Raw genomic sequence first — 16099 nt, 5'->3', positions numbered from 1 at the left:
AGAACTTGTAAAAACCCCAAATCTGAGCATGATAAGCAGCTTAGCTTCCTAGTGTTAAGGTTGGGATGGTGTAGGATGCCTGTACCCCTCAGGCTGCCCCTTTCTCAGCTGTGCACACTTGTGCACACACTGAGAGACCCTCATTGCCAGGACGTGAGCACTGACCGTTGCACTTGCACACTGGTTTGATTGGCACCTCATGAGCTAACTGCTCCTGGGCTTGGGAGGGGCCATGTTAAGGCATGCAGTACTAGCAGGAGCCCTAGGTGACCCCAGGCAATTCAAACTGTTTCTTGTAGTGACACTTTGCAGAAGGTTGGCCATCTTGTGGCAAGGGTAACTGTCATCACTAAACAAAGCAAACTCGAGATGCTTGGGACTAGATGCTTGCTTTAAGGGATGTTTTTGCTGTTACAAACAAAACTGCCAAGACCACATGTTAGCCAGCACTCTGTGCTTCGCTGTCCGTGTCTCCTTGTTTATTCCTAAATTAGTCACTTCTAAACCCTTCAAAATGGAAAACATTATTAAAGTAGATTTTTAATTTATACATTTTTCCAAATCAATACTTTTTTAAGTACCATGTTTAAGATAATACATGTTCTCTTTAGTGTCTTGGGAGCTGTTTTTAAAGTAAATTTTGAATCCTGTAAAAAGAAGTGTTGGTCAGGCCTGGTGGTACACACCAGCAATTAGGGAGCAGAGAGGGGAGGACCCAGACTCAAGGCCGGCCGGGGCTGTGGGGACCCTGTCTCAATCTAAAGAAGGTTGTTTTTTCTCCAAGCCATCTGCTTCTTACTGAGTGCTGACCAGAAAGTAAAGTGACACAGACCATGTCTGTGGGCCAGTCCTGCTCTCCCAGACATGCAGTTCTGCGAAGACAGTGACGATCTAGTAATGGATTCATCAATCACTCACTAATCATTGTAAATAGCTACTTTTGTGTCTTTCAGAGAATATACTCATGTACCATGTGAGACGCTCTTGTCTCTTATCACACTAGAATTAAAAATGGAGACCTCTGCTGTATAAAAAGCAGGCGTAGTTTCGCCACATCTCCTCAGGAACGCTTGCTGCACGTTGATAGAGCACATCTCCTACCAGTTCCTCACCCAGGTTACTTTCCTGGAGTGCTCGACGGGTTTAAAAGAAAGCCTTTATGGTTAAAAAGTTAACTACTCTCATACATTGTTTAAAATACAAAATAATTCAATATCATAGATTTCCTAATTGGGGGTATCATATTTCATCATTATTCTCGAAAATTGCCCTATACATATTTTAAAACCCATGGGCCTCACCTTCTTCAGGGATTCAAAAATATTTGAAGCGTGTGATGTGTGCAGCGTCCCAGACACAGTGATGAGGCCTGGTGTGGAAAGTGGACCCAGGAATTCTCCTGCCTCCAGAGCTTTGAACCTGCTACCTCTAGTCCTGTCTGACCGGTGGCAGTATGCAGCATGACTACCTAGAGTCGTCCCCGCCCCCCCCCCCCCCCACACACACACACACACTGCTGCCCGAGTGGTCCACGTGGAGCCTGAGAGCCTGTGTTACTACAGATTTCAGGGAGCTGTGATGCAGGCCCACAGGGACACTCACACTGTCGTCCATGTGCTCTTTCAGCATCACACTTTACTAAGCTGTGCGTGTGGCCTGCAAGCTGGGGATGGGCACCAGGGAGACTTCTGGGCTGAATGCTTTGTAGGAGAAGGGAACTGGATGCATAGAGGCCAGTGGAGGCCAGAGTGTCACCTAGACGCTGACCTGAGCGCTAGCCTCATGTTCCACCACAAATGAGAGCCTGCTTTGCCTCTGCCCAGGGAGGAAGGAATATTAAACGTTGAACCATCTTTTCTGAACTGATGTGTTTATAAATGTAGATGACAAGAACCCATGGTTCAGAGTGGCTTTGTACTGTCCGTTTTGTTGGAATTTAGGAGAAATCTCTGCCACTCTGTCAAGTATCTGTTCAGGATATAGAAGTGTTGCTTGGAGTCCTGCTTGAGAATAAGTAACCCAGAATTGTGCTCCTGGTGGCATGCCCACAGTCACAGGTGTGCTGTGTCCTGGTGGCATGCCCTCTTGGTGACATACCCACAGCCACGGGTGTGCTGTTCTAAGTCTCCAAGCTCCACGTTAAGATGACCACGTGTAGACACTAAAGTGGACGACACAGGAAGTGCACTAATGCAAGTGGTGTTCCTGACGCAAAAAGGAAGTGACACATCGATGCATCCTTTAAGCCCCTCTTTTTACACACGCTTCAAGGATCATAACACATAAATCTAAGAATGAGTATTTTTCTTTTATCTCAACAGATTGGTAACTATGCACAACTAATTTTTTTAATGAAAAAAATATTCTGAATAAATGGTGTGGTTGAAACATGTGTACAGCAGTCACTTAAAGTCATATTTCTCTGTTTAAATTTATGTTCATATCCCATGACGTCAAGGGAAACCTAAAGGAAAGTTGGTGCTCGTGATGAAAATAAGAATTTCAAAGGATTAGTCCTTGAAGTGCTATGTGGACTTGTTTTACATTATTGGTACTGGAACCTCTACCAGGTAGGTGACAGTGGCTGTCAAAGCACTACGTCCTGTACCAGGTAGGTGACATTGGCTGTCAGAGCACCATGTCCTGTACCAGGTAGGTGACATTGGCTGTCAGAGCACTATGTCCTGTACCAGGTAGGTGACAGTGGCTGTCAGAGCACTACGTCCTGTCTCAGGTAGGTGACAGTGGCTGTCAGAGCACTACGTCCTGTACCAGGTAGGTGACAGATTATTGTCAGTGCACTGTGTCCTCCCCGTTCTGCCTCCTTGTCTCACAGTTTCTTTGCATTGTGGGCACCACCTGCTGGCCCCAGGCCCCTGGCACATATAATCACATAACTCTTGGCTGGTTACTGTCACACCACCTCTAGTTGGATCTGTGTGACAAGTTCCACAGACTGAAGCGATCGACCTCAAAAGGGGGAGGCCTCCTGGAACCAGTTGTGGGACGCTTCGCCAGAGAAAAAATATTGAGCCGTAGTTCTCATGGCAATCTATCTGTTTTGTTTTCTCTTATTCCTTTTCTTATTTACATGTTCCTGGTAGCCTAGCCTAAGATCTTAAGCGAGAATGATGGGTAAGACATGGGGCTACTAACATGACCTTATCCCCAGGGAAACCAATGCTTTACTTTCTAAATCATTTACAAAACTATGATGATAAAAACTTTCCCAACAATAAAATTTCTTATGGCTACATGTGTCATCGGAGGTGGATTTTGGTATATGGTGTAAAAAAAAAAAAAAAAAGCCTTAATTAGGAAGAATTAAAATAGTTTCAATTTATATTGAAGATTATAAAAATTCAGGTACTAGATGTTAAATAATATAACCACGGGACTGGAAAGTTAGTTCAGTGGTTAAGAGCACTGACTCTTAAAGATTTATTAACCTGCACCTGGAAATATGCCACAAGCCTTGGACGACAGCCCCCACTGAATACATCCTTTTACAATTGTTATATTTTGATGATTTATAATGATGTTGCCTGTTCTGTTTGCGATTCACTGAATACATAGTTTCAGAGTTGTAATGCTTGGATGATTTTTGTGTTTTACTGTGTTAAATGATTTTTTTGGTATTTGTGATTGTTCCTTTGGATATAGTTTCTAAGAGATGTAATGTTTGCTTTTTTAATGTATAAAATCCCCTGCTTGAGAGCTGCAGAATACACTCAGATTCAAACTGCCTCTGTGCTTGTTTCTGTTTGTCACCGCCGGATCCTTACCCACCTAGCTTCAAGGACCCTCATTCCAGGGGCCCCCATGCCCGACTGGGGTGGTCCGTGGCAGGTTACTGATAGTATTTGAGTGCTTGATTATATTATACTTGAAATATTCCAGCTATCTCTAAATCTGAGTTGCCCTCCAATGGTAACATTTCCCCCTTGCCTGGGCTAGCAAGGGGTGGGACCTTTTCCAACTCAGTCATGGACTTCCAAACCGCATAAAGGTCCTTTGCTCTGCAAGTGAGAAGGGGCTGTAAAAGATGTAAAAGATGCCTGGTGCTCTTAACTCTAGGAAAGATCTGTGCTCCTGGCCACGTGCACCCCAAGGGAACGAATACACACCAGCATATTCATAGATCTCAACCTGCAAGGATAAATAGGACACACTGGAATCAGGGCTTAGGAAGTCACAGCACCTGAAGAAGCCAAGGAAGCAGATGGGCTTTGCTGCGAGTTGTTCCAAAGGTGTAGTCAGCGGGGAGTTTAAAGTCACTCTTGGTTCTACTCACAATGCCATGGACAGTTTTTGCCTCGTATCATTGGTGAGCTATTAAAAAACAAAACAAAACCAATAACAACAAAACCCAACTCACTTTCCACATCCTTAGACATGGTTGACAGTTCATGCTGGAGCTGTCCTTTGAGAATGCAGAGCAAACGAAACCATGATTAAATGATTTCCTACAGATAAATCTTGAAATCCCTTCTTAAATGATTATCATTATTTTGTTTTAAAGTATCTTTTGCAGTCCTTGGAGATTGAACCTACAGTCTTGCACATAATAGGCAAGCAAGCACCCAGCCACTGAGCTATACCACAGCAAGGATCGCCATTTGCACTGTACAGAGCAGTGTTTGGGACTTACCTATCTTTGCCAGTGTTTGTTTCTCTCCCCTAAAAGCCAAGCAAAACAAAAATAAATCCCAAATGGAATCACTGTTACCTGTGTGCTGAGTCAGAATCCTCTCCAGGGTGGAGTAGACACGTGGTTGTCCTGGGCACCCACTCGTCCCTGTACTAGGCACCAGAGCACATCCTCTCGTCCCTGTACCCTGCCTGTGTTCAGGAGTGCTTATCCAGCATCTTCAGTGATGGAGCATGTGACCATGTGGCACGTTCCCAGGGCTGACCACAGGGATTAGGCTGGGGTGGGCTCGTGGTCTAATCCAGTCTAAGCAGAAGGACTGTCAAAGCTACCTTAGAGGACAGAGCCAATGGCATCCACCACAACAGGAGAGAGCCTGAGCCAAGATGGTCAGAGACACTGGTGTCTTGCCATTCAGTATCTGCTTGTGGAGTTGTCCATGAAGCGTGGTTCTCAGCAGTTCTGCACACCTCGTGGAAACTACTTAAGCAGAAAGCTCCATTTCTAAGAAAGTCTGTTTGCACATGCATATGCGAAACCTATCTGAAAAGCCAGCACTTCAGGGTCCCTTTCAGAAGGGGGTACACCCAGAGCACACATCCCAAGAGTCAAGAGTGAGTTCTACCCAAAGCTCTGAGGGCAGGCAAGCCTAACAGGGGCCACCTAGAGATCTCTAAACTAATTATTTTCTGCCCACCAGAAGGAGTTGTGGGGCCTGAAAGAAGCTATGTTTAAAGGAACAGGTGTTGCTCCAAACTAATTGGCCTTTCCTCCAGTGCTGTCTCTAGTAGTAGTGTGACAGGCATAACTATGGACCCATAAGACTATTCAGCTGGTCGTCAAGTCAACCAAGCCTGACACCTGGATTTGATTTCTGGAACCCACATGCCCAAATTGTCCCTCTGACCTCCACTCATGTGCTGTGGCATGTGAGTCACACACACAAACACACGTACACACACAATGTAATAAGCCTTGAATACTACGTATGGATGTTGCAGTCAAGTACCTCTTTAAGTGGCGCATTAGGGTAAACTGGGTCCAGGGAGGAAACAGGATCAGATGTCTTCACTGAGTTACTTTAATCAGGCAAAGACCGAGACTGGGAGTTGTCATTCTCTAGCCCAGGCAACGAGAATGGGATGAAATGTTTGCATTACTCATTTACTTTTGTCTCCTCTTTGGTGGGAACTGCACATCTCTGCTTCTGCTGTCCCTACAGAATCCATAGGTGAACACTTGGACAGACCTTTATGGAGAGCGTCTTTGACAATTAGCTCAGTCCATTATCATGAAGCCACAATTCAACAGATACCACTTTCCATTTATTCTGTGGGGGAGGGGGGCACTAATGTGTGTGCCACTGTGCACATACACATGTCAGGGCAACTTACAGGAGTGCGTTCTCTCGGTATGTGGGTCCCAGGAAACAAACTCAGTTATAGGGTTGGTGGCAAGCACCTTTTCCTGCTGAGCCATCTCAGTGGCCCAGCCTTTTTACCTGTAAAGAGACGGGAAGGACATATTGCAGACATGGACTTGCTAGTATAGAGTCAGGCAGAGCCTTGGACTAGTGTCTGTGTAACCTGCTTTGTTATACCCTAGGTAGCCTGTGATCGGTGCTTCCCTTTGCAAGGTGAGTTCATTCTATTGGCCTGTTAACAGCTCAGAGGTCCTAGAAAAATATGCATGATTATCACCACATGCTATAGGGTTCCTAAGGATGTGGGGTGGGACACTGACAAAGTGTCTGGTGTGGATGGAGTAGTCCCCCTAGTCCTTTGTGACAGATCTCAGTGGGAATATTTTCTTTCTAGCCTGTGTAATGGGCCCTGTAGTTTCCAGAACACTATGGAAAACTGATCAGAAGGCAGTACACCTAATATCTGTTTCTACCCATTTATCCTTTTTTTTTCCTTTTTAAAAGAAAGAGGCTATTAAGTCTTAGCCAAATAGGTAATGGTTTAATGCAATCCCTTTTCCATCTGTCCCCTCCCTTAATGCTTATAAAAGCTGTATTTATTTCTGCCAGTGGTGAAGCATTTTGTCCAACATTCTTACTCCAAGTATCTTTTCTATAACAAAGTTGATCACGTTTTGCTTCGCTTTCATTGAAGAATTTGTGGCTTTACTGTAAAGGTTTATTTTGTAGCTTCAATGTCACCTTTGAGTGGCAAGACCAAGCTAGAAGTCCAAAATGACCTATATATCAAGTTCAATGTAAGTTAAAATAGCATCTTTATATAACAGAAAAAGGCGACCTGAGAGGAGGCACACAGGCTTTGTCTTTATATTGGTTTGTTAGGAGTTTTTAGCAAACTTTGGGATGTTGTAGCCACAGACAGGTTGAGCTCAGCCTGCACCATCTGAAGAGCTCACACGTGTGAGTGAGAATACTGAGGAGAAGAGCAGGAGAGGCAGCAGGAACTGCCTGGAGCCGTTCTGATCAGGGGCCATTCAGTCTTCCTCGAGCAATGGCAGGACACTGTGTTCCACCTGCTTCTGCTTCATTTCATGTGGGGAGCATACAGAGAAATGCATCAAACTAATGAAACCTTACCCCTACCAGTCAGTCCTGGACTGAGCATGAAGAAAAGAGGGCTTTCTGCTTTGATGGTTACAAAGGCTAACGTCATCAGAGCATCCACTGAGTTATGGGCATCCTTCTGTGAGATATGTCTGGAAATAACATGCATATGTACATATGCATACACATGACTAATCTTCATGACAAACCTATGGTGATCATCAGCCCCACGTGAAGTTACACAGCTAATGAGTGTTAGAACATCAGTGGAATGTAAACAGCACTGTGGAACATTGCCTCCGTATTTTACAGAATCAACAACCTGCAGGAGCTGGCTTCATAGTTAGTATGCTTCAGTGATAGGCTTATGGACACGGGCCCATTCTTTCACTGAAGGGAGAGTGAAGTCCCATGAAAAATTAGGATGTGAGGGCTGGAGAGATGGCTCAGCAGCTAAGAGCAGTGACTGCTCTTCCAAAGGTCCTGAGTTCAAATCCCAGCAACCACATGGTGGCTCACAACCATCTGTAATGGGATCCAATGCCCTCTTCTGGTGCATCTAAAGACAGTTACAGTGTACTTAGATATAATAATAAGTAAATCTTAAAAAAAAAAAGAAAGAAAAAGAAAAATTAGTAAGTCCTCGTGGTGGCCCTGAAGATTGAAAAAGCTTGACAGTGTTATCAGGATGGTATGCCTCATGGTGCTTGCTTTCTCAGGCATAGCATAGGGGTCTCTCATTACATACCTCATTACACACATGTGCACAGATGAGAGCCAGACACTGTACAATGGAGTCCCACCATTATACCTGCCAGAAATGTTCTTGTTGTTAAAACAGAGAAGTGGGTACTGGAAAAAGAGTTGCAGATCAAGGAAAAGATAGTTAAATGTACAGTTGGAGAAGTATTCCTTGTGCTGTTAGTTTCTAAGTCTCAAGTGTACTATGTGTGCAGATCCTACCTACCAGTTAAGTTGGAATGGACCCCATGTTAAGCATGCCCAGCATACCTGCCATAGGTATATGCTGGAGAGGGACTTGTGTGAAACCTGTCTGTGAGCCCTCGCATCTAGAAACATTTGAAGGGCCTGTAAGTACAGTCGGTGGATGGAACCTGGGAGGGGGCACTCAGGATCAGACAGGAGAAGCAAATGTACTGTAACAGTGATTGAATTGGGAGAGAGTGGCAGGGTCTCAATGGCTGGAGCCATCCTGTGCCCAGGATATCAAAGTTTTGGACTAAATACAAATGTCAGTTTGCAAACAGATAATAAGGTGTCTATTATAGCTCTCATTAAGTAGAAAATTGTTTCAGAAATATTAGTGTTTTATAGGGCATTAGGAAGACAGACCAGGGATATGTTTTTATTCCTTGTCTCCTTAGGATGCACTGCTGGCCATGTGAGTTCCCCACAGTTCTTTATCTGAAGACCAGCATCTGTATGGTCATCAGCAGCTCACTGTAGATACTTCCATCATTTTGTAGAGAATATATTTTATTTATATTCTCTCCCCTCTCCCAAACCCTCCCTGATCTTCCCCACCCAATTTCACGATAGTGTGTGTTCTTGCTCTTAAAACAAACAAAAATCAAGAAAAACAACAAACTAAAAAACCAAAGAGATAGCCAACAAGACAAAAATACCAAAACACCCAGAGGTGGTAGATGATTACCAAGCAACATCCTCTAGGCTCAACAGGACTGATAACACACAGGAGCTCACAGAGACAGTGGCAGCGTGCTCAAGATCTGCACAGGTCCAAGCCTTGCTGTCCTTGATTGGAAAGCCTTGATTCTTACACATTGTGGATTTTTTCTAAACCTTGTGAATCTATTAAAAGGTGCTATGACTTAGATATTGAATACCCCCCTGATGCTGATGTGTTGATGGCTTCGTCCCAAGCTCGTGCCACTATTGAGGGTTTATTGGGTCCTAAGAATGCTGACCTGGTGAATGGATTCATCTTTTGATGGGTTCATAAAATGGTCTAAGCTGAAGGAAGCAAGTCATTGGGGGAAGAGCCTCAAGAGGTGTACCTGTCTCTGGCCCCTTTCTCTCTGCTTCTTGGCTACCGCAAAGTAAGCTACATTGCTCCACCATCTTCCCTGTGTGTGGTGGGTTTGGATGAGACATGCTCTCCATAGGTTTATGCATTTGAATGCTCTGTCCCCAGTTGGTGGCACTGTTTGGCATTTGATATGGAACCTTTAGGAGTCAGAGACTCCCTGTAGGAAATATGCCACCATTCAGTCCTGTCTGTCTGCTTTCTGTTAGTGATAGAAATGTGACCTGCTGGTGTCCCACTCCTGCCACTCCTGTCCTCCACACCTTACACTAAAATAAACTCCGAGTTGCTTTTGGTGATGGCATGCTATCAAAACAGCAGGAGAGTGACCCACCTGGCTGTTGAGTTCCCACTTGCCACATGCCCACAAGATGGAGACAAGCACCCATGAACCTTGGAAATCTTCAAAGCCATGCAGCCAAATCAAACTGTTCCCTTAGGTGTTTACATCAGAACAATGGCAGGTAGCTAACAGGGAAAATGAGTAGGCAGGGGCTGTTCCTGTGACCACCCAGCCCTGTACAGAGCCTTTGAACCACTTTATGGGAAGAATTTGTGAACATTTACAGAAGCAAGATAGAAAATGGTGTAATGAGCAGAAGAACTCACTGGAAGGTGTCAGCAAACCAGAAGGCTGATGTAGGGGCAGGGCTGGTGCTAAGGTCCTGTTCCCCAATTAGTTCTTGATCTTTCAGTAAAGAAAGCCATGAGTCAATTGCTGGGCAGAAGGTACAGAAGCCCTCTTTTCTTCATGCTCAGTTCAGGACTGACTGGTAGGGGTAAGGTTTCATTAGTTTGATGCATTTCTCTGTATGCTCCCCATATGAAATGAAGCAGAAGCAGGTGGAACACAGTGTCCTGCCATTGCTCGAGGAAGACTGAATGGCCCCTGATCAGAATGGCTTCCGGGTCCCTGGAGGAAAAGGGAGGCACAAGGAAGGGAGATCGCTACGCTTTGGAGAGAAAAGAATCAGGCAACCAAGTGAGGTCTCAGGAGGAGTGGTGGGCTGTGGCCTCTCCTATAGGCAGGTGGTCAGAAATGTTTAGCAAGGACTAGATTCAACTGACCAACTAAATTTAGGGCAGGTGGGAGGAGCAGAGCTAAGAGTAATGATAAGGGCACATTTTTCAGGTGGGAGATAGTAGCACCCAGCAATTGTGCCAAGAAGGCAAGTTGAAATTGAACAACTGTGTGTCTATGTCTTTTATTCGTGGATTCAAGGGAAGCTGGGGAGGGTGCTGCTGGTAGCATGGCCCCTTAACCCGGAGCTTAGGCAGGGTAGCAAAAAGCTACATGCAACACGCTGAAGGAATACAGATTGTAAAGACAGCATTCCTGAAAACCCTGTCAGGTACAGCCTGTAAAGACAGCACGCCTAAGAATGCTGACAGGATAGCACACCTGAGTTTTCACACCAGGAATGGGCCTCTGGGTATTGGATTAGAGCCAGGAAGGCTACATTCTCCTGGCAAGAAACTTGTCTATGCCACCGTTCCCTGAGACTTGTGTGAGGCTAAGTTTGACGGTGACAGGTTAATTAATCTAGAAAATTCAAGGCAGCCCAGAGTTCAGAAAGTAGCGTGGATATTACTGGATACTCTTGGCCAGGTTTGTAGTGAGAATTAAAACAAAGAGCCAAGCAGAAAAACTTAAGAATTTAGAGGGGGAAAATCTATCTAAAATGGAAGCCAAGGAAGGTGCGGTTGCTAGCGAGATTAGAGCCATGGAAAAGCAGCCAAGCATTTTTGCATTGGACGGGGAAGATGCTGTGAAAGTGTCTTGGGGGTTGGCTGGGCCACACCACAGGCGCACGAGTGGAACCGCGGAAACTCCTTCCTGAGATGCGGGTTTGAGAAAACCGGCTCAATCTCTGCTCTCACAGGGGCTGCCCAGGGAAATGTCTCTCCTCTTCTACCGCCACAAGGTAGACTGGGCTCTGCTTAGCTGCTGGCATCGGCCACACAATGCTCACCATGCAGACATGCAGAATGTGGAAGTTGTGGGCTCAGGGGGCTCAATCTCAAATGGAGGCTTGAGAGGCCAGGCAGTGTGTGTCAAGGTCGGAGACCTGAGAGTGTGAGGTGAGGCTGAAGCTGCAATGGAGAATCCAGGAAGTTAGAGGTGCCGGGGCCTTGAAACACCTAATGCAAGGCACGTGGAACAGAGCTGCAGGAAATGAGCAGACTGATCCTCAGAGAGACCTTGTGGGCCGGAACCCGGAAGACTGTGGGGGCAGGGCACCTCAAGTCTCTTTGAATCCATCCCACATGTCCCCAGATGATGGACATGGGGTTATAACCCCTGGTTTACCTTGTTAAGCTTTGTCCTTTCTTCAGTTGAGACCATCAGTTCTATTACCTAGTTCTCCACTTTGGAATAGTGGGATGCTCTTTTGCACTCAACTGTTGCATCCTAGCAGTGTGAAAAAAAAGTTTTGTTTTGTCTTGTAGGGACTTAGAGATCAGAGTCTGTCTTGAGTCGTAGAGGAGACTTTGATCTTGGACTTTTGAGAAATGCTGAAAGTATCGGGACGAGGAGGACCCTTGCAGCTTGCAGCTAGACTGGGTGCATTTTGCACTATGAGATACCATGAGCTTTTGGACACCAGGGCAGAGAGTGTGGTTTGAAAATGCAATTTCCCTTGTGTGGGTCCTCATGTGTCCAAGGATGATCATCTACCTAGTGATACTAGTGAGAGGTGGTTAGATCACAAGAGCCAGGGCCGGAAGAAGTTGGACTCCTGGGGGCATGTCTTCTAAGATTCTATTTTGTCCTCCGTCCCTTCCTCTCCCTTCCCTCCTTCCCTCTCCCCTCCCTCTCCCCTATGACTAAGAACATTTGGATGCCAGGAAGAACAGCAAAAAACCAGAACCTAGGGGATGTGGCCTAGCGAGTGAGCTTGGGTGTCCTGTGGATTAGATCTGAGTGAATTAGAACTGCTTTTCAGTCCTTGGGTAGTTGGGAAAGCCACCGGGTCACCCTGAGTGTGAGTTTTCACATCTGTAAAATGGCAAGGGTGGTTTCTGCTTTGGCTTGTACGGGTTTGATTACATCTGCAGAGTATGGGGTGGGAAACAACAGTTTGGTAAACGGAGTGACTGTGGGCGGCCACCCCTTTGTCTCTGTTTCAATTATTCCACTCGATATTTTAGAATTGTTTTTCCTGTTCTCCTGTAGAAGATTTAGTGTTGAAGGTCTCTGACATCCCTTACCAGGATCTTCTCAGATGAAGAAATCCAGTACAAGAGAGGGGACTTGGCATGGTGACCCAGCTTCCAGACTCTGGTCCCCGTACCCCCACCCCCACCCCCCTTAGTCTCCTCAGGCCCTGCTGATGTGTGTTCTATTAGTGGGTCCACTCAGAGTGAGTACGGTGACTAATGTCAGGCTTGTCTGGTGTTCTGCTGACAGTTGTGTGGCCCGTGGCGCCATTGATAGCTTTGACTCTGTAGCTCTGGGAATAACTTCTAAGAAGTGATTGTGAACACTCCACCCATCTAAACACAGATTCCCTTATTATTCCTAATAATAAGGCTTCTAAGTGGTGACATGGGGCAACAGCAAGAAGGCAGCCCATGTGAATTGAAAACCAGGGCAAATGGGCCTCGGTAGTAACACTCCCTGTCTCATCATAGGTCCCTGGCTATGTTGGGACACTGTATGGTCTGTGATTATATTTGGGCATTTTATATGTTAAAAATGTCAAGCCATTGTCCAGATTCCATTGAAGATTTTGAATCTTTTGCTGAAAAGTAGTGTAGGACTGATACATCGCCTCCTCCCCAGCACATGTGATCACACGTACACACACAAACACACACACACCCAGACTCCCATGCCCCATGCACATATGTGCCATCACAACAACAATTTTTATGTTTCTGCCCTTTGTCAGAAATTGTACTTCCTATTGTTTTCAGCTCTAGGCAAAATGAAGCTCCCTCCCCCCGCCCCCCATTGCTGAAATGACTCGATTGCACTATTATTGGAGGAGATACAGGAGCTGCTGCCCTGGGATCAGAGAACAAGAAGATCTGCCTGCTAGCTGCTCTTCAGTTGGAGCATAGGGACTCTCATCCCGTCAGCAGAACCTGGGAGGCACAGACAGTGTTGGTTCACCAAGACGGGCACCAGTGATAGACCATTGCCTGCCCTGTTCACCAGTGATAGACCATTGCTTGCCCTGTTCATGGAGTGACATTGGCCATCTTTTAATTTTGAATGTGTGAAGGTAGGTGTTGCAGTATTTTCCCTGGCCAATGCAGAGGAGGCCTGTGATTGGTCAGGAAAAGGGGAGGAGGAGCTAAGAGTTGCAGGGACAGAGAGAGTCTCAGAGGAGAGGGAGAGGAGAATGAAGGCTGATGTGACAATATAATGAGGATAGAATGAATAATTGGGACAAAGCTTTTATCATTATCAACTGGCTCTGAAATTATTGTATTGGCATCTTGTAAATTGTGGTATTATTGATACGTAAATCTTATTGGTTAATTAAACATTAAGAGTCGTTATTCTACCAGGGTACTGGGTATTGTGATGTGATAGCTGACCATAGGGTGTGTGGTAGTGAGAGGACCTGGGGGGGCACTAGAGAGATAGCCCGGCAGGAGCCCTATGGTCCATCGTGGCCAGAGAGTTGATGGGCTGGCAGGAGCGTGGAAGTGTGGTCTAGTCCTGTGGAGAGTTGGTGGGTTCATTTTTTAATATTCCCTGAAACAGGTAAGATCTTTTTAACTGCTATTTCTTACCAAGTGTGGTCTTACTTGTGCCCTTGGTACATAGATGATGACCAATGAGCATGACTCTTCCAAGACCAGAACCCCAGGTAAGGTGAGGTAGAGACATCAGGTTGGTAGGAGGAGTTCCGAGGCAAGAGGCTGGACTGAAACAGGTTCTCCAGCCAATCATTTGAATTCAGTGGTCATGCACGAGCCAGCCCTTGCATGCCATGAGACCAATGTTGGAGGCACCTGCTGAGGGCACCACAGAGGACCCCACACCTCCTGAAATACCCACCTCAAGTGCTAACACCTGCCAAAGTAAACAGGAAAACTTGCAGCTGGAGTCGCTTCTGCTCCCGTACTCCTTAGCCCAAGAAAATCACATCGAAGGGCAATGACTATGTTAGAACCCAAAGGATGGGAGAGACGCTGTTTAATCTCTGCCCCTCTCACCCTCATCCCAGGATCTGGAGGATCACTGCCTTGAAGAAGGGGGACTCTAAGCCATACCCTTTCCTGTACCCATTCAGGGACCCTCAAGTCAAGACTAGAGGAGGGAGGATGAAGTTTAGGTTGTCTAGAGGTGAAACCTGTCACACACACACAAAGTATCATCCAAAGAGGGAAAGAGGGAGATTAGATACAATAGGGTTGAAAAACACTGGACAAAGATTGGAGAGATGGCTCAATGGTTAAAAGCACTGGATGCTCTACCAAGGGCAGCAACCACATGGTGGCTCACAACCATCTGTAACAGGATCTGATGCCCTCTTCTGGCACACAGGTGTACATGCAGGCAGTGCATTCACATACATAAAAGAAATATATAAATATCTTTAAAAAGAAAGACAATAGATAAAAAAAAGTGGTCTCCTGCTCCCACCCCACTGCTCAAATAGGTGAGTGTGGGAATTATGGGTTGCAGTGCTGGTGGGCTCTGGAGAAAGGGTGAGGCTCGATGGAGTTCGCCGATGCAGTGCATGCGCTACAGAATTAGATAAAGAAGGTGATCTCATCTATGTGAGGATGCAGGGAGACAACAACTGCTCACCACCTTTCCAACCTTGGGCTCCTCCTCCTCGGCCTCCTCTGAGCCTTGGGACATGTGAATGGCCCCCAAGTGGTCTTCAGCTACACTCCTTCCTGCTGGATGCTCTAGGACCTGCCTGGGCACTGGGATTAGATGCTAGGCTGCAGTCTCTGTTGCCTTTCACAGACTATGAGTGGGCCTGTCTGCTGGCTACCACTTACTGCTGCCCACAAGCCTCGCAGTGCTCAGACAAAGCTGAAGTAACTGAGTCCAGCTAAGGACCAAGGGAAGGGCAGAAAGTGACCGATACCATACAGCCAAGGCTCCAACTGCCTCTTCCAAGTAGAGGGCCAGGTGTGGCCACTCCCATTCAGTCTTGACATCTCTCTTGTGGACACGGGCTACACTGGATGTCTAAAACCAGAAAGGGTATGGGTCTGAAGCCCTAACAGGTAGCCTTGAAACTCACCGTCATTGGACTTTGTATCCATTTGTGTCCGTTAATTTGGTATTGCTACAACATAAAGCAAAAAGTCTGGGTTCTTCATACAGCAGAGGTTTGCCTGATTCATGACTCTGGTGACTAGAAGGTCCAAACAGTGTGGCACACGTATTAGGGCCCACAATTGGTCCTTCTGGTCAGGCGCAGCATTGCAGAAGAGTTTAAAGGTGCACAGAGATGGGGTGAGGAAGAGACTGGGAAGGGTGACTCAGTTTATAACAGCTGGGTTTCCTGGAAGCGAATCCAGTCCTGCGAACCCCACATAACCAGTGGTCATCATTGAGAATGGGGCCCTGAGACCCAAAGATCTCTCTTTAGGCAGTCTTCTAGAAGTTTCCACTTGCCGACTTCATTATATGGGAGACCAGCCTTGTGGACCAAAGCACACAGAAGCTGTGTGACATGCTTCTGGGAGACTTGGCTGCACAGTAGATCCCCACTTCCTTTCCTCATCCTGCACTCCACGCAGGGAGTGACCCCAAGGCTTTGTCCTTCCTTCAGGCTAGAGCAGGTCCACTCCCTTTCCTTATAGAATGGAGGCATTCCCTCAGCTTGCTTCCTTGAACAGAAAGTTCCAAGTCCCCTAAATAGGAAAGCAA

This window comes from Mus musculus, chromosome 13, assembly GCF_000001635.26.
Source record: "Mus musculus strain C57BL/6J chromosome 13, GRCm38.p6 C57BL/6J".
Lineage (NCBI taxonomy): Eukaryota > Metazoa > Chordata > Mammalia > Rodentia > Muridae > Mus > Mus musculus.
The sequence above is the reverse complement of the archived record's forward strand: the minus strand, read 5'-3'. Positions refer to the sequence as shown.